Source organism: Oncorhynchus keta, chromosome 12 (assembly GCF_023373465.1).
Source record: "Oncorhynchus keta strain PuntledgeMale-10-30-2019 chromosome 12, Oket_V2, whole genome shotgun sequence".
NCBI lineage: Eukaryota > Metazoa > Chordata > Actinopteri > Salmoniformes > Salmonidae > Oncorhynchus > Oncorhynchus keta.
In genome coordinates, this window is record NC_068432.1 from 3011672 (window position 1) to 3026485 (window position 14814).

Consider the following 14814-nt stretch of genomic DNA (forward strand, 5'->3'; position numbering starts at 1 on the left):
GTACAGTGAATGTACTGTATTTACTGAACTCTACTCTACTGTGGACTACTGTGCTGTGATGTCCAAACTTGTAAAAATGTTGATGTCTATGATTGGTTCAGATTTAGTCCGGTACGGACCAACCAAATTAGTTCTTGTTTGGGGGCGGAGCTCATTATAACCTTTTTCGACAAGACAGATCTTCCAAAGTTGGGGGAGTGGCAATTTAAACCAAGAATCACCTTCAGTGCTCAGTTGTCTCCACCAAGTCTGTACCCAAATAATTTGATTTGCTGGTTTTAAGCATTAAACTTTCAAATGGCTTTTTGTTGACTGTTGCTGGGTGCTATCGTCCTCCATAAGCACCGACCTGTGCCTTACCTACCATAAGCTCTCTCCTGGCCTCTTACACCAATTCTGAATTTGTCCTGCTAGGTAACCTAAACTGGGACATGCTTAAACCACCTGACCAAGTCCTAAAGCAATGGGAATCCCTAAATCTTTCTCAGATTATTACCACTCCCAGAAGGTATGACTCCAAACACCCAGAAAATGATACTCCCCTTGATGTTATCCTCACAGGTATCAATCAGTCTGGTGTTTTCACCTTAGTGATCACTGTTTTACAGCCTGTGTTCGTAATGGCTGCTCACTGAAACGACCTGCTATTGTTAACAAACACGCCCCCATAAAGAAAATTAAAAACCGGTTCAGACCCTGGTTTGACCGTGATCTTGCAGAGTTACTCCACCTCAAGAATTGCATTTGGCGAAATGCTTGGTACACGCATACTCGGGCTGACTGGCTATCGTTCAGGCAAATGAGAAATAAGTGCACTCAGGCTATCCGGAAGGCCAAAGTTAGTTACTTTAAGGAGCAGTTCTCTCTCTGTGGGTCTAACCCCAAGAAGTTCTGGAAAATGGTTAAAGACCTGGAGAATAAACCCTCCTCCTCACAACTGCACATGTCCCTTAATGTTGGTGATGTGGTTGTTACTGACAAGAAGCACATGGCTGAGCTCTTTAATCACCACTTCATTAAGTCATGATTCCTATTTGACTCTGCCATGCCTCCTTGCCCGTCCAACATTTCCTCATCTCTCACCCCTTCTAATGCGACTATCCCCGATGCTTCTCCCTCTTTTTCCCCTGCCCCGCTACATAGTTTCTCCCTGCAGGCAGTCACTGAGTCTGAGGTGCTAAAAGGGCTCCTTAAACTTGAAAAAAAACCCATCTGGATCAGATGGTTTAGACACTTTCTTCTTTAAGGTTGCTGCCCCTATCATCGCCAAGCCTATCTCCAACCTTTTTAACTTGTCTCTCCTTTCTGGGGAGGTTCCCATTGCTTGGAAGGCAGCCATGGTTCATCCTTTATTTAAAGGAGGAGATCAAGCTGATCCTAACTGTTATAGGCCTATTTCTATTTTGCCCTGTTTATCAAAAGTTTTGGAAAAACTTGTCAATAATCAACTGACTGGCTTTCTTGATGTCTATAGTATTCTCTCGGGTATGCAATCTGATTTCCACTCAGGTTATGGATGTGTCACTGCAACCTTAAAGGTCCTCAATGATGTCACCATTTCCCTTGATTCTAAGCAATATTGTGCTGCTATTTTTCTTGACTTGGCCAAAGCTTTGGATATGGTACACCATTTCATTATTGTGGGCCGGCTAAGGAGTATTGGTGTCTCTTAGGGGTCTTTGGCCTGGTTTGCTAACTACCTCTCTCAAAGAGTGCAGTGTATAAAATCAGAAAATCTGTTGTCTCAGCCACTGCCTGTCACCAAGGGTGTGCCCCAAGGGTCAATCCTAGGCCACACACTCTTCTCAAATTACATCAACAACATAGCTCAGGCAGTAGGAACCTCTCTCATCAATTTATTTGCAGATTATACAGTCTTATACTCAGCTGGCCCTTCTGTGGATTTTGTGTTGAATGCTCTACAACAAAGCTTTTTTAGTGTCCAGCTTTCTCTACCCTTAACCTTGTTCTGAACTCCTCCAAAACAAAGGTCATGTGGTTTGGTAAGAAGAATGCCCCTCTTCCCACAGGTGTTATTACTACCTCTGAGGGTTTAAAGCTTGAGGTAGACACCTCATACAAGTACGTGGGAGTATGGCTAGACGGTGCACTGTCATTCTCTCAGCACATATCAAAGCTGCAGGCTAAAGTTAAATCTAGACTTGGTTTCCTCTATCGTAATCGCTCCTCCTTCAACCCAGCTGCCAAACTAACCCTGATTCAGATGACCATCCTACCCATTCTAGATTACGGACAAATAATTTATAGATTGGAAGCTAAGGGTGCTCTCGAGCAGCTAGATGTTCTATACCATTCTGCCATCAGATTTGCCACCAATGCTCCTTATTGGACACATCACTGTACTCTATACTCCTCTGTAAACTGGTCATCTCTGTATACCCGTCGCAAGATCCACTGGTTGATGCTTATTTATAAAACCCTCTTAAGCCTCACTCCCCCTATCTGAGATATCTACTGCAGTCCTCATCCTCCACATACAACACACTTTCTGCCAGTCACATTCTGTTAAAGGTCCCCAAAGCACACACATCCCTAGGTCGCTCGTCTTTTCAGTTTACTGCAGCTAACGACTGTAATGAGCTGCAACAAACACTCAGACTGGACAATTTTATCTCAATCTCTTCATTCAAAGACTCAATCATGTACGCCCTTACTGACAGTTGTGGCTGCTTTGTGTGATGTATTGTTTTCTCTACCTTCTTGCCCTTTGTGCTGTTGTCTGTGCCCAATAATGTTTGTACCATGTTTTGTGTTGCTACCATGCTGTGTTGTTATGTGTTGCTGTCTTGCTATGTTGTTGTCTTAGGTCTATCTGTATGTACTGTTGTGTTGTTTCTCTTGTTGTGATGTGTGTTTTGTCCTATATTTTGATTCAATTTATTTTTTATTTTTAATCCCAGGCCCCTGTCCCCGCAGGAGGCCTTTTGCCTTTTGGTAGGCCTTAATTGTAAATACGAATTTGTTCTTAACTGACTTGCCTGATTAAATAAAGGTTAAATTAAAACAAAATAAAAATAATAGCCAGTGTATAGAATAATACTCATATATGCAAACGATGACGCATATTTCTACCTTTTTGTACCGATTCAAGATCACCATGAATCTCAAATTCATTCTCTTCATGAAGATGAAGATAATGACATCCATAATTATGCATTTCTGTGTAGTCCCCCCTGGTCTAGGGGAAGTACCCATTATGTAATTCCGTTCCCGTAATTCTGTTACCATGTGTAAATCCACCTCACTTACTATAGTTCAGTAACCAAAAGAGATTTATTTTCAAACTCAAGGTGTCATGTCATAGCTGACACCCCATTCCTTCTGCAGATATCATTGAATCTTAATTCAGAGCAGATATTTAACAGTTTTTGGAAAACATAGCCGCTTAAAAAACAGAGGAAAATTTTACCGTAATTAGTTTTTAAATGTTTACGTTATTTATAGATTTTCAGACATAACAACAAAAACAGTACAACCCCAACCCCTCATTCTCCCACGTTATCCCCTCCCTCCACTCCAACCCTTCACTCCCTCCAAACCACCCACCCACCAAGGCATCTATAAAAGTAAGTTAAATAGGAAAGAAAAACAGAAACTAATAGAAACAAAACATTTATTAAATAAGAGTTCAATATAAATTCATAACAGCACAAATGGCCACTAGAACAGACATGACTGCTTATGCAAGTTACAATAAGTAAAAGACAGGCTCTCCACATATTGTATTAATGGAGACAAGGTTTAGTCAAACTTTTGTTGGGACCCATGCACAGTGTACCTAACTTCCTCCAGAGGCAGAGATGACATCACCTCCTTAAACCACTGCATAAAGGAGGACGGTTTTGCAGACTTCCAGTGGAAGAGGACAAGGCGGCGAGCTAGCAGCGAGGCACCCTGATGCGCGGTAGCATTCTGATCTAGGGGAAGTACCCCAAAAATGGCAGTGACCGGGTTGGGGCTAACAGTTGTATTACACGTATGTGAGAATGCCTAAATAAATAGGATCCCAGAGGCCACTCAAAGATTGGCATGACCAAAACATGTGTCCCACAGTCGCTGGACTCAGGTGGCATCTCAAACAATTGGGGTCAACATTTGGGTTTATTTTTGCCAATCTGTCATTTGAGTAATGGAGACGGTGCAAAACCTTAAACTGATTTAAGCCCATGCCTTGTGCAAAATTATGTGTGGATATACTCAATACTTTGTTAAGGTTAAGGTCTAAGCACCTCTCGACTGGACACTTAGTAGGCTCGAGTGGAAATGAAGGGAAATGTTTTTTGGCAAAGCTGCGAGTTTGCAGGTTTCTAAAAAAGTGGGGATTGGGAATATTATGGTCAACCCTTCAGAGTATCAAATGAGACAAATGTGTTATCAACAAATAGTTCACAACAAAAACACCAAACCTTTCCTATGCCAGAACTGGAATGCCGTGTCAATCTGTGACGCTGGGAAGAGGTGATTAGATGTTAATGGGGAGAAGCCGCTTGCTTGTTTAAGGCTAAAGTGACTTCGGAATTGGGACCAGATTTTAAGGGAGGTCTTAAAAATGGGGTGAGTGCCAAAACATGAGTGCCAAGGTTCATGGGCATTGGGGAGCACAGGAATGAGACTGGAGAAGTTGGAAGGCTTGACTGTAACTCAAGTTGGGCCATCCTTGTTTTCAAATGCAGAAACCCAATAAACACATTTTAGATATATTTGCTGACCAGTAGTAGTGTAAAAAAAAATGGGAAGGCCCAGCTGCCTGCAGGCTTAGGTCTCTCTAGATATACCTTTCTCATTTGTGGATTTGACTTATTCCAAATGAAGTTGGAAATGTAGCTGTCCAGTTGTTTGAACATCGACTTGGCAGAAAAATGGGAATCATTTGGAATAAGTACAAAAACCTAAGTAGTACAGTCATCTTAACTAAATTAATGCGACCTGCTAATGAAATGGGAAGAGACGACCACCTTATGAAATCCTGCTTTGTGCGCTCCAGGAGTGTTTTGAAGTTATGTTTAAACAGAGCCATAAATGAGCGTGTGACCTTTATCCCCAAATAAGTAAAGACCTGATGCACCACCTTAAATTGGGAAATTGGCATGCCCAATTCCTTCTGCTAACTGACTAATGGGGAGGAGCACACATTTTGTTAGGTTTAACTTATAACCGGAGAATGTCTCAAAACATTGTAGCATGTCCAAGAGATAGAGTATAGACTCCACAGGGTTAGAGATGTATAAAAGAAGATTGTCTGCATATAAGGACACTTTGTGAGTTATTGTCTCTTAATATTCCCTTAATCCTCTCCTCCGGCCCGCAGGACGATAGCAAGAGGCTCAATAGCCATATCAAATAGGAAAGCCATATCAAATAGGAAAGGGGATAAACAGCAACCCTGCCTAGCCCCCTGTGGAGAGGGAAGTAGCTGGAGGTAACATTGTTGGTGCGAACAGAAGCCACTGGGGACGAGTTCAAAATCTTAATCCAGGAAAGGAATGACTGGCCAAACCCAAATCTCTCTAGTACTGTAAATACAGTTGAAGTCGGAAGTTTACATACACCTTAGCCAAATATACACTGCTCAAAAAAATAAAGGGAACACTTAAACAACACAATGTTACTCCAAGTCAATCACACTTCTGTGAAATCAAACTGTCCACTTAGGAAGCAACACTGATTAACAATAAATTTCACATGCTGTTGTGCAAATGGAATAGACAACAGGAGGAAATGATAGGCAATTAGCAAGACACTCCCAATAAAGGAGTGGTTCTGTTTTGGTCACTTTTGAATGCTGACGGTGCTTTCACTCTAGTGGTAGCATGAGACGGAGTCTACAACCCACACAAGTGGCTCTGGTAGTGCAGCTCATCCAGGATGGTACATCAATGCGAGCTGTGGCAAGAAGGTTTGCTGTGTCTGTCAGCGTAGTGTCCAGAGCATGGAGGCGCTACCAGGAGACAGGCCAGTACATCAGGAGACGTGGAGGAGGCCGTAGGAGGGCAACAACCCAGCAGCAGGACCGCTACCTCCGCCTTTGTGCATGGAGGAGCAGGAGGAGCACTGCCAGAGCCCTGCAAAATGACCTCCAGCAGGCCACAAATGTGCATGTGTCTGCTCAAACAGTCAGAAACAGACTCCATGAGGGTGGTATGAGGGCCCGACGTCCACAGGTGAGGGTTGTGCTTACAACCCAACACCGTGCAGGACGTTTGGCATTTGCCAGAGAACACCAAGATTGGCAAATTCGCCACTGGCGCCCTATGCTCTTCACAGATGAAAGCAGGTTCACACTGAGCACACGTGACAGACGTGACAGAGTCTGGAGACGCCCTGGAGAATGTTCTGCTGCCTGCAACATCCTCCAGCATGACTGGTTTGGCGGTGCGTCAGTCATGGTGTGGGGTGGCATTTCTTTGGGGGGCCGCACAGCCCTCCATGTGCTCGCCAGAGGTAGCCTGACTGCCATTAGGTGAGATCCTCAGACCCCTTGTGAGACCATATGCTGGTGTGGTTGGCCCTGGGTTCCTCCTAATGCAAGGCAATGCTAGACCTCATGTGGCTGGAGTGTGTCAGCAGTTCCTGCAAGAGGAAGGCATTGATGCTATGGACTGGCCCGCCCGCTCCCCAGACCTGAATCCAATTGAGCACATCTGGGACATCATGTCTCGCTCCATCCACCAACGCCACGTTGTACCACAGACTGTCCAGGAGTTGGTGGATGCTTTAGTCCAGGTCTGGAAGGAGATCCCTCATGAGACCATCCGCCACCTAATCAGGAGCATGCCCAGGCGTTGTAGTGAGGTCATACAGGCACGTGGAGGCCACACACTACCGAGCCTCATTTTGACTTGTTTTAAGGACATTACATCAAAGTTGGATCAGCCTGTAGTGTGGTTTTCCACTTTAATTTTGAGTGTGACTCCAAATGTAATTTTGAGTGTGACTCCATAGTCGACCGACTATGATTTTTCAACCCCCGATACCGATTATTGGAGGACCCAAAAAGCCAATACCGATTAATCGGCCGATTTAATATATTTAAAAAAAATAAAAGATTTACATTTTATTTGTAATAATGACAATTACAACAATACTGAATGAACACTTATTTTAACTTAATTTAATACATCAATAAAATCAATTTAGCCTCAAGTTATTAATGAAACATGTTCAATTTGGTTTAAATAATGCAAAAACAAAGTGTTGGAGAAGAAAGTAAAAGTGCAATATGTCCTATAAAGCTAACGTTTCAGTTCCTTGCTCAGAACATGAGAACATATGAAAGCTGGTGGTTCCTTTTAACAAGAGTCTTCAATATTCCCAGGTAAGAAGTTTTAGGTTGTAGTTATTATTGGAATTATAGGGATATTTCCCTCTATACCATTTGCATTTCATTAACCTTTGACTATTGGATGTTCTTATAGGCACTTTAGTATTGCCAGTGTAACAGTATAGCTTCCGTCCCTCTCCTCGCTCCTCCCTGGGCTCGAACCAGCAACATAACGACAACAGCCACCATCGAAGCAGCGTTAGCCATGCAGAGCAAGGGGAACAACTACTAGAAGGCTCAGATCGAGTGACGTTTGAAACGCTATTAGCGCGCGCTAACTAGCTAGCCATTTCACTTCGGTTACACCAGCCTCATCTCGGGAATTGGATAGGCTTGAAGTCATAAACAGCGCAATGCTTGACGCACAACGAAGAGCTGCTGGCAAAACGCAAAGAAAGTGCTGTTTGAATTAATGTTTACGCGCCTGCTTAAGACACTCAGCTACGCTTGAGCACCTGGTTAATTCCTTTCATGTTCCAGCTGATACAGCATGTGGAGCTTGTGAATTAGGCATAGTCGGAGTAATCTGAAATGAATGTTAGTACGATCGTAATGGCCAGCGTGCTGAAAGGTAACATTTATTTATATATATATATATATATATATATACTCCAAAAACATTTAATTAAATAAGATAAGTAAATAGGAAAACAAACCCAGTAAAATTCAACATTTGTATAAATGTAACCCTCTGTTGAACATCCTAACAAGCCAGAACACGAGGCTTGAGCAGAAGCCTGCTCCTTTTTGGCCCGCTGCCATTGTTGTCTTGACATTTTACGATTAAAAGGCCAACATTTTCAGAAATAAAAGCCAGATTAGTAAATTGCGTTCGACTCCAAATTAAATGTTACAAGATGAGCACGGTGGGGAGGTGTCGGTCAAGTATTAATAGTAAATTGCTCGCCCTGGATCGGAGCACAGAGAAAACACGTCTTCACATGTTGCTGCTCACCTGTCGTCCCCTTTTAGCGTAATTCTGTCACCAAAATTTGCATCTACACAGTTCTTCCAGTAAATGTGGTTTTGTTAAATTTTATGTGTAAATTGTTCAACATAGTGCTTTTAAAACATACAATCTGAGTCTCTGCGTAATTTTGTTACCATGGAATTGCCCCTATGCAATAACTCAACCTCTCCACCTTTTCAAAAAGCTCTTCCTCTTAATGTTTGTTTGATCAGCCTCAACAGTGAAATTCTCTCTTACCCTGGGACCTTGAGAAAAGTCCTAGAACTGGGTTTTAACAGGATGGAAAAGTCTGCGTTCCACTATCCATTTCTCTATCTTTCTGTGTCTCTTGCCGTGTCATTAATTTTCTGTTTCCATCCAATTCTGAGGCCACAGTTGTTGGGCCCATCCTTGACCTAGGCCTATAAGCTTTCAAAACAAGTTACAGTAGCTTCAACTGACAGACACCTCAGGCTGTAGTCAGATGTTTTGTTTGTGTCAGTGGTTCAAAACTCTCTTTACTTGCTTACATGACTTGTGTGATCTGGTGCTCGGCTGGAGGGGCACATTTGTATGTGCACATTTAGAGCCCGGAAGCCTTCCAACCTCTGTTCTTTGGCTTTCAGCAGTAACCTGAGCTGAGTTGAAGCAGCCTACGTGCCATATAGATGCTTGGATCCTCAGGGTCTCTCCAATGACCTAGTATAGACCTATAGGACTGCCTTACATTTGAAAATCACCCTGTAATTCACACGATCTGGTCCCGTTAGGACATCTTATCGGTCAGCAGCCGTTCATCCAGTCATCCTCAGACTCCACATACCTGGAGTCAATACTAGTGCACTTAGCTGTCTTCGATGACATCAGCCTGGTAGAGAGTGCATGCCGAGCCCCTGGTGGTCTGGTCTCGCGGCATTAAAATTGAGGTCACGCTGTAAAAAATAAGTACCTATGAAAGCCTGAAATGCACTGGTGGAATTCCGCCCTGCTCGGCCTAGCAATCAAATCTTCTTACTGAGATTTTGAACCCTGACACCTCCCAACTAAGTATTTTAAAAGAATGACTTTAAACTCTTGCTTTCTCTTTCTCGCTATTCCCTTATTGAATGTCTGTATTTGATTGGGGGAAACGGAGATTGGTTGCCAGGTAGAAACTTGGTAACAAACCATTTAAGTTGGCTAAATCTGACATATGGTATAGCTGACATATCAGGCACATCAAGTCAATGTAGGGTCTTAAATGGCTGCATCACTTAAACTTGCCCTTCACGTGTCCATTTTGTGTGGGTGTCAATAGTCAATACAATTAGTCATGTGCACAAATATACAAAAACAACATGTAGATGTTGGATTCAGCACTGTGGCTCAGTGGGGAGTGTCCGAGTGGTGTTAAGAATAGCCCTTCTCTCCTGTGTTGCTTGCCCATCTCTAAGCCTTCGTGACTCATTCAGTGGGCTGGCAGGTGGGAATGGCAGCAGGTCAAAGATTTGACAATAACAACAGAGCACATAACACCTCAGACCAGACGCTTCCAGCATGAACCAGCCCATAACATAAAGCACAATGGCCAAGTGATTATCAGGGAAATACAGGTCTATACTGTATCTTACAGGAAAACACCACTACAGGTGAAACAGGCCTAGTAGTCAGCGGCAATTCCAGTGTAACAGAATTATTCTTTGACAAAAAAATGTTTTTTAACTTTCAAATGTATGCCAAACAAAAAGATTGTTTCCAAAATGTAACATACCATAAACATCTATGCACTACCTTTAACAATTTGCACTGAACTTTTTACACAAACTAATTTAGTGAAAGAACCGTGCAGATGCAAACTTTGTTAACGGAATTCCGGTAAAATCTCGCTCAGGTTTTTATGACGTTTTCCAAAAAAAACTCTGTTAAATATCTGCGCCGAATTAAGATTCAAAGATTTCTACAGAAAGAATTGGGTGTCAACTATGACATGACACCTTGAGTTTGAAAAATCTCTTTTGGTTATTGAACTACATCATGTTATCATGTTTCGCAAGTTTGGACATCACAACGCACCACACCAGAGCACAGTAGAGTTCAATGCAGTAGAGTAAAGTACAGTCAAGTACAATACAGTACAATATACTGTACAGTCTTCTACTTTACCTTTATTTATTGTAATGTATGGACTGTACTCACTGTACTGTATTTTACTGTACTCTACTGTGCCACTTGCTGTTCTGTACAAACTTGTGGAACATACGTCTATAATATGTTCAGATTAGGTCCGGTCCGTCTGTGGACGTTAACATCAACATCAAGGCCAGCTGAACACAACAGTATGCCAGTGGAAGGAAGGACAGTAACAGGTGACCCAACTGTGGATTGTGACTACTATGATGTCCCATGGTAGCCAACAGTAATTATGTTACTGATGTTTTGGTAATTCCGTTAGCAAATTGGTTTTAATCACTTAATAATTCATAAACAAAATTGATATCAGTAAAATCACTATAACTAATTGGTAGGTCAATTATTACTTGTAACTTCTGTGGACTTTCATTATCCTTAAACTTACCAAAGGTAAACATCCCCCAAAAAAATGTGTTGATATTAGTTGGCAGGGGTCTTTACGTCCAACATTGTTGTGTTTTGATGTATTTCTGATATGTTTCAATGGGTTTTCCAAGACCCCTTTTCCATCCATTTATTCAGAAATCAGAGCCTTACATTTTTTTTAGATGGAAAATGGTTGAAAAATGTATCAATGCTTTCATTTCCCAAACATCTAGACTCTTAGCTTTCATTTGACACCCAATTTGACATGCTCCTATGAACTTCACTTTGGTGCTCATGGGTTCTTTTACATGGAAATGCCCTCAGGCACTATGCCTTAAGCCAATCAAACATAATGTCTTTGTTGTGAAATGTCATAACATCTCCATGACCTTAGTCTGTTTTTTAAAGAAGTCAACATAATGAGATTGGAGTAAAATGGAATGTCCTGCACTGAAACAACTGAGACACAACTACCTTCTTGGCCCAAGGTTTTGGAAATGAAGACCAATGTTTGGGTAGTTGGGGCCTGCAGTAGAGGGGCGAGGAGGGAAAAGGTGGGGTCCCTGGCTTGTCCGTCTTTGTGAGTGTTTAGGGTTGAGAGCAGCACCCACCCCTGCTGCTTGGCTGCTCTCCATGTGCCGAGGACCCTGGGAATGAATGGTGCCCGAGCACTGTCTTTCTTTGAAGCCAGCCAGGAATGCGAGGCCCTTTTTTTTTCCTTTTTTTTTTTACGGCACTAACTATCTGCGTTGCTCATTGTTCATCAGCAAGGCGGACAGACGTCACAGGCATGCAAAAGCCGCCTCTCGTCTTGGTCTTGGGGGAGAAGGACTCACTGGAACTTTACATTTCCTCCTGGTAACTTGTTTTGGTCCTTCTTTCACCGATAGATTCACCAGTAGATTACTACTAAGCTATCTGAATTGTATCTAAAAGTCAAGTGCTAACTTGGAATTAGTTAGTTGCTTTTTTTCTTCTTCATTATTTCATGTGGCATCAAAAGTGTGAGCTCTCAAACCAACAACTTTGTCAAAGGATTTGGTAAGTTGCTGCTAACAAGTTTCCTTGTGGTACTCTTAAAAATGTATTCCACTTAGGCCTGTTGGTATGAGTTGATTTGACTCTAGCCTATGTGATGGTTTATCCAGCCAACCAGTTCAATTTTCTGGTGTAGTTTGCTGTAGTAATGGTGTGAGTGTGTTTGTCTGGGAATTTCACTCTCTGTTCTCTCTGTGCATATTTGCCACTAACTGGCCTCCCCATCACTTTCAAATGAGCGCTCCCCTGTAGTTCCCCTGTTAGTGTGCTAGCAGTTCAAGGATAGAAGCCTGGCAGCCGCTGCACATGGAGAATCAGGTGTACCTCTACAACACATGAAAACAAACCCCTTTTAACATCACTAACGAGACCCGGGGCGTCAGTGTGCATGGTAGCTGGAGGTTTTCATATTTTCATCAGCTGCAAACCAGGGGACAAGGGGGAGATCTATAACACTTGGTCGTTGAAGGTCTCAGAATGGTCACTGTAGTTTCTGGTACAACGTGGCTTGGAACAGAGGTACCTCAGCCATCTTAAATGGTTGGTATTTGACCAATTTCTTTGTGTATGTCTGTGTTGGCCCATGAGAGAGTGAAACCTGTTCGGCATCAAGGACTGTGGAGCTCATTGGCTTGTATTTGTGTTGGCTACACTGATCTGTGTGTATGCGTGACAGGTATGCACCTCCTGGAGGAAAACAAATCACCAAAGGCCTGTGTTCAGCTTTCTTCTTAAACTGTACTATCACCCACCATTACAGCTTCCTGTTGGTGGACTTTGTATCAGTATTTTGATGTTGGGTAAAACTGTATTGTAAACACCAGTTTTGCCAGAAAGAGAAGTTTCACTGTACTAAACTTAGATAAATCAGACTCCCTCTTCTGTTACAAACAAGGTCAGCATGAAATTGTACATTCAAGTTGTTATTGAAGATGACGATTCAAAGTTCTTTGGAACTTATGACTTCCTGCTACGACAAAATGGGGGAAAAAGCCTTTGGTTTTATCACTGAGATATTGAACCATGACATATAAAACAACAATATTTACCTTTGAAAGCTTTTCTTTAACAAACACCAAACAAACACCCAACAGATGATATAATGTTAGATTAAGATGGCGCCGGGAAAAAATGGCAGCCGTTTTATGGGCGCCTAACCAATTGTGCTGTGATTTGGTGTTTAAAACCTTAGATTAGACCTTAAAGAAACATACTATTTGTCAAGTCATTCAAACACAGTCAGTGTATGTGCTTGGTTGGTTTCCTGATGAGTTAATCCAACACACAGTGCTACATGCAGTGTTCCAGTGGTGGATAATCCATAAAAAAAAAGTTATCACATGACTAATCCTCAAATATGTCTGCAAAATGTATATGGAATTCCGGGCATTTTTGGAGCGGTGCAACGTGCACCTCAAGGTTCTAATTAAGGGGTCTGGTTCCACAGGAACCTCTAACAGGTGTTCCATGCTGTATGTAGGCTTTCCATTAAACTCATACATGTTGTTCCAAATGTTGTATATGATACTTTTTACACATTTCCTTACAATTATATTTGAAATACATTTTGTTTTCCTGTGAAAAACATTTGCTATAGGAAAAAATCTGCAGTCAACATCTTTGCATTGCAAAAAAAGCAGAACTGTTCTTTTGTTAGCCTCTTGTGCTTAATGGCTGATATTTAAATTCCCAGCCCTCCATTTCCGTGATTAGCCAAGAAAAGGCCTATTCTCCTCTGAGGCTGAGCCCTCCTAACTCAGGACTTAGTGCCCTTAGAGACCTTAATAGTTGAAGTCATGGACAATTCTACAGTAAAAGAATTGCGTTAAGACCTCGTTAAGATTTTTCACTTAAATTGTATGCCGAATTAAGAGTCACAGATGTCTGCAGAAAGAATGGGGTGTCAGCTATAACATGACACCTTGCGTTTGAATGTATACTGAACAAAGAAATAAACGCAACATGTAAAGTGGTCCCATGTTTCATAAGCTGAAATAAACGACCCCAGAAATGTTCCATACGCACAAAAATCTTATTTCTCTCAAGTTTTGTGCACTATGCCAGTGGAAGGGAGAAATGTAGCAGGTGACCCAACTATGATTTCCCACTGTAGCCAATTAAGTTGCAGAAATTCTGAAATTCTGTCACCGATTTGGTAACATCATTTTGAGTTTGAATCACTTAATAATTCCTAAACAAAATTTATATTAGTAAAAACACTAATTGGTAGGTCTACCTTTACTTGTTACTTCTGTGAACTTTCATTATCCTCCCTCCTCATGAGGGAGATAATTTTAAAAAACTCACATATCTTTAAGACATTTTGGTAGAGGTTGACCGATTCTGATTTTTCAACGCCGATACCGATTATTGGAGGCCCCAAAAAAAGCCGATGCCGATTAATCGGCCGATCTTTATTTGTTTATTTGTAATAATGACAATTACAACAATACTAAATGAACACTTATTTTAACTTAATATAATACATCAATACAAATCAATTTAGCCTCAAGTAAATAATGAAATATGTTCAATTTGGTTTAAATAATGCAAAAACAAAGTGTTGGAGAAGAAAGTAAAAGTGCAATATGTGCCATGTAAAAAAGCTAACGTTTAAGTTCCTTGCTCAGAACATGATAACATATGAAAGCTGGTGGTTCCTTTTAACATGAGACTTCAATATTCCAAAGTAAGAGGTTTTAGGTTGTAGTTAATATAGTATTTATAGGACTATTTCTCTCTATTCCATATGTATTTCATATACCTTTGACTATTGGATGTTCTTACAGGCACTATAGTATTGCCAGTGTAACAGTGTAGCTTCCGTCCCTCTCCGCGCCCCTACCTGGGCTCGAACCAGGAACACATCGACAACAGCCAACCTCGAAGCATCGTTAGCCATGCAGAGCAAGGGGAACAACTACTAGAAGGCTCAGAGCGAGTGACGTTT

The 14814-nt window shown here is 41.7% G+C and overlaps 1 protein-coding gene across 3 annotated transcripts in view; it reads left to right on the forward strand.

Annotated features, from left to right (window-relative positions):
- The window catches only part of LOC118390873 (protein Shroom3), a 50141-nt gene that overhangs the window by 20328 nt on the left and 14999 nt on the right, over positions 1-14814 (forward strand). The window contains exon 1 of one of the 3 annotated variants that reach the window (XM_035781583.2): positions 11577-11867. The exons of the other annotated variants lie outside the window; for them this stretch is intronic. The gene's annotated coding sequence lies outside the window, so the exon portion shown is untranslated. Of the gene's footprint in view, positions 1-11576; positions 11868-14814 lie in introns of those variants that run through there. 3 annotated transcript variants of the gene reach the window in all.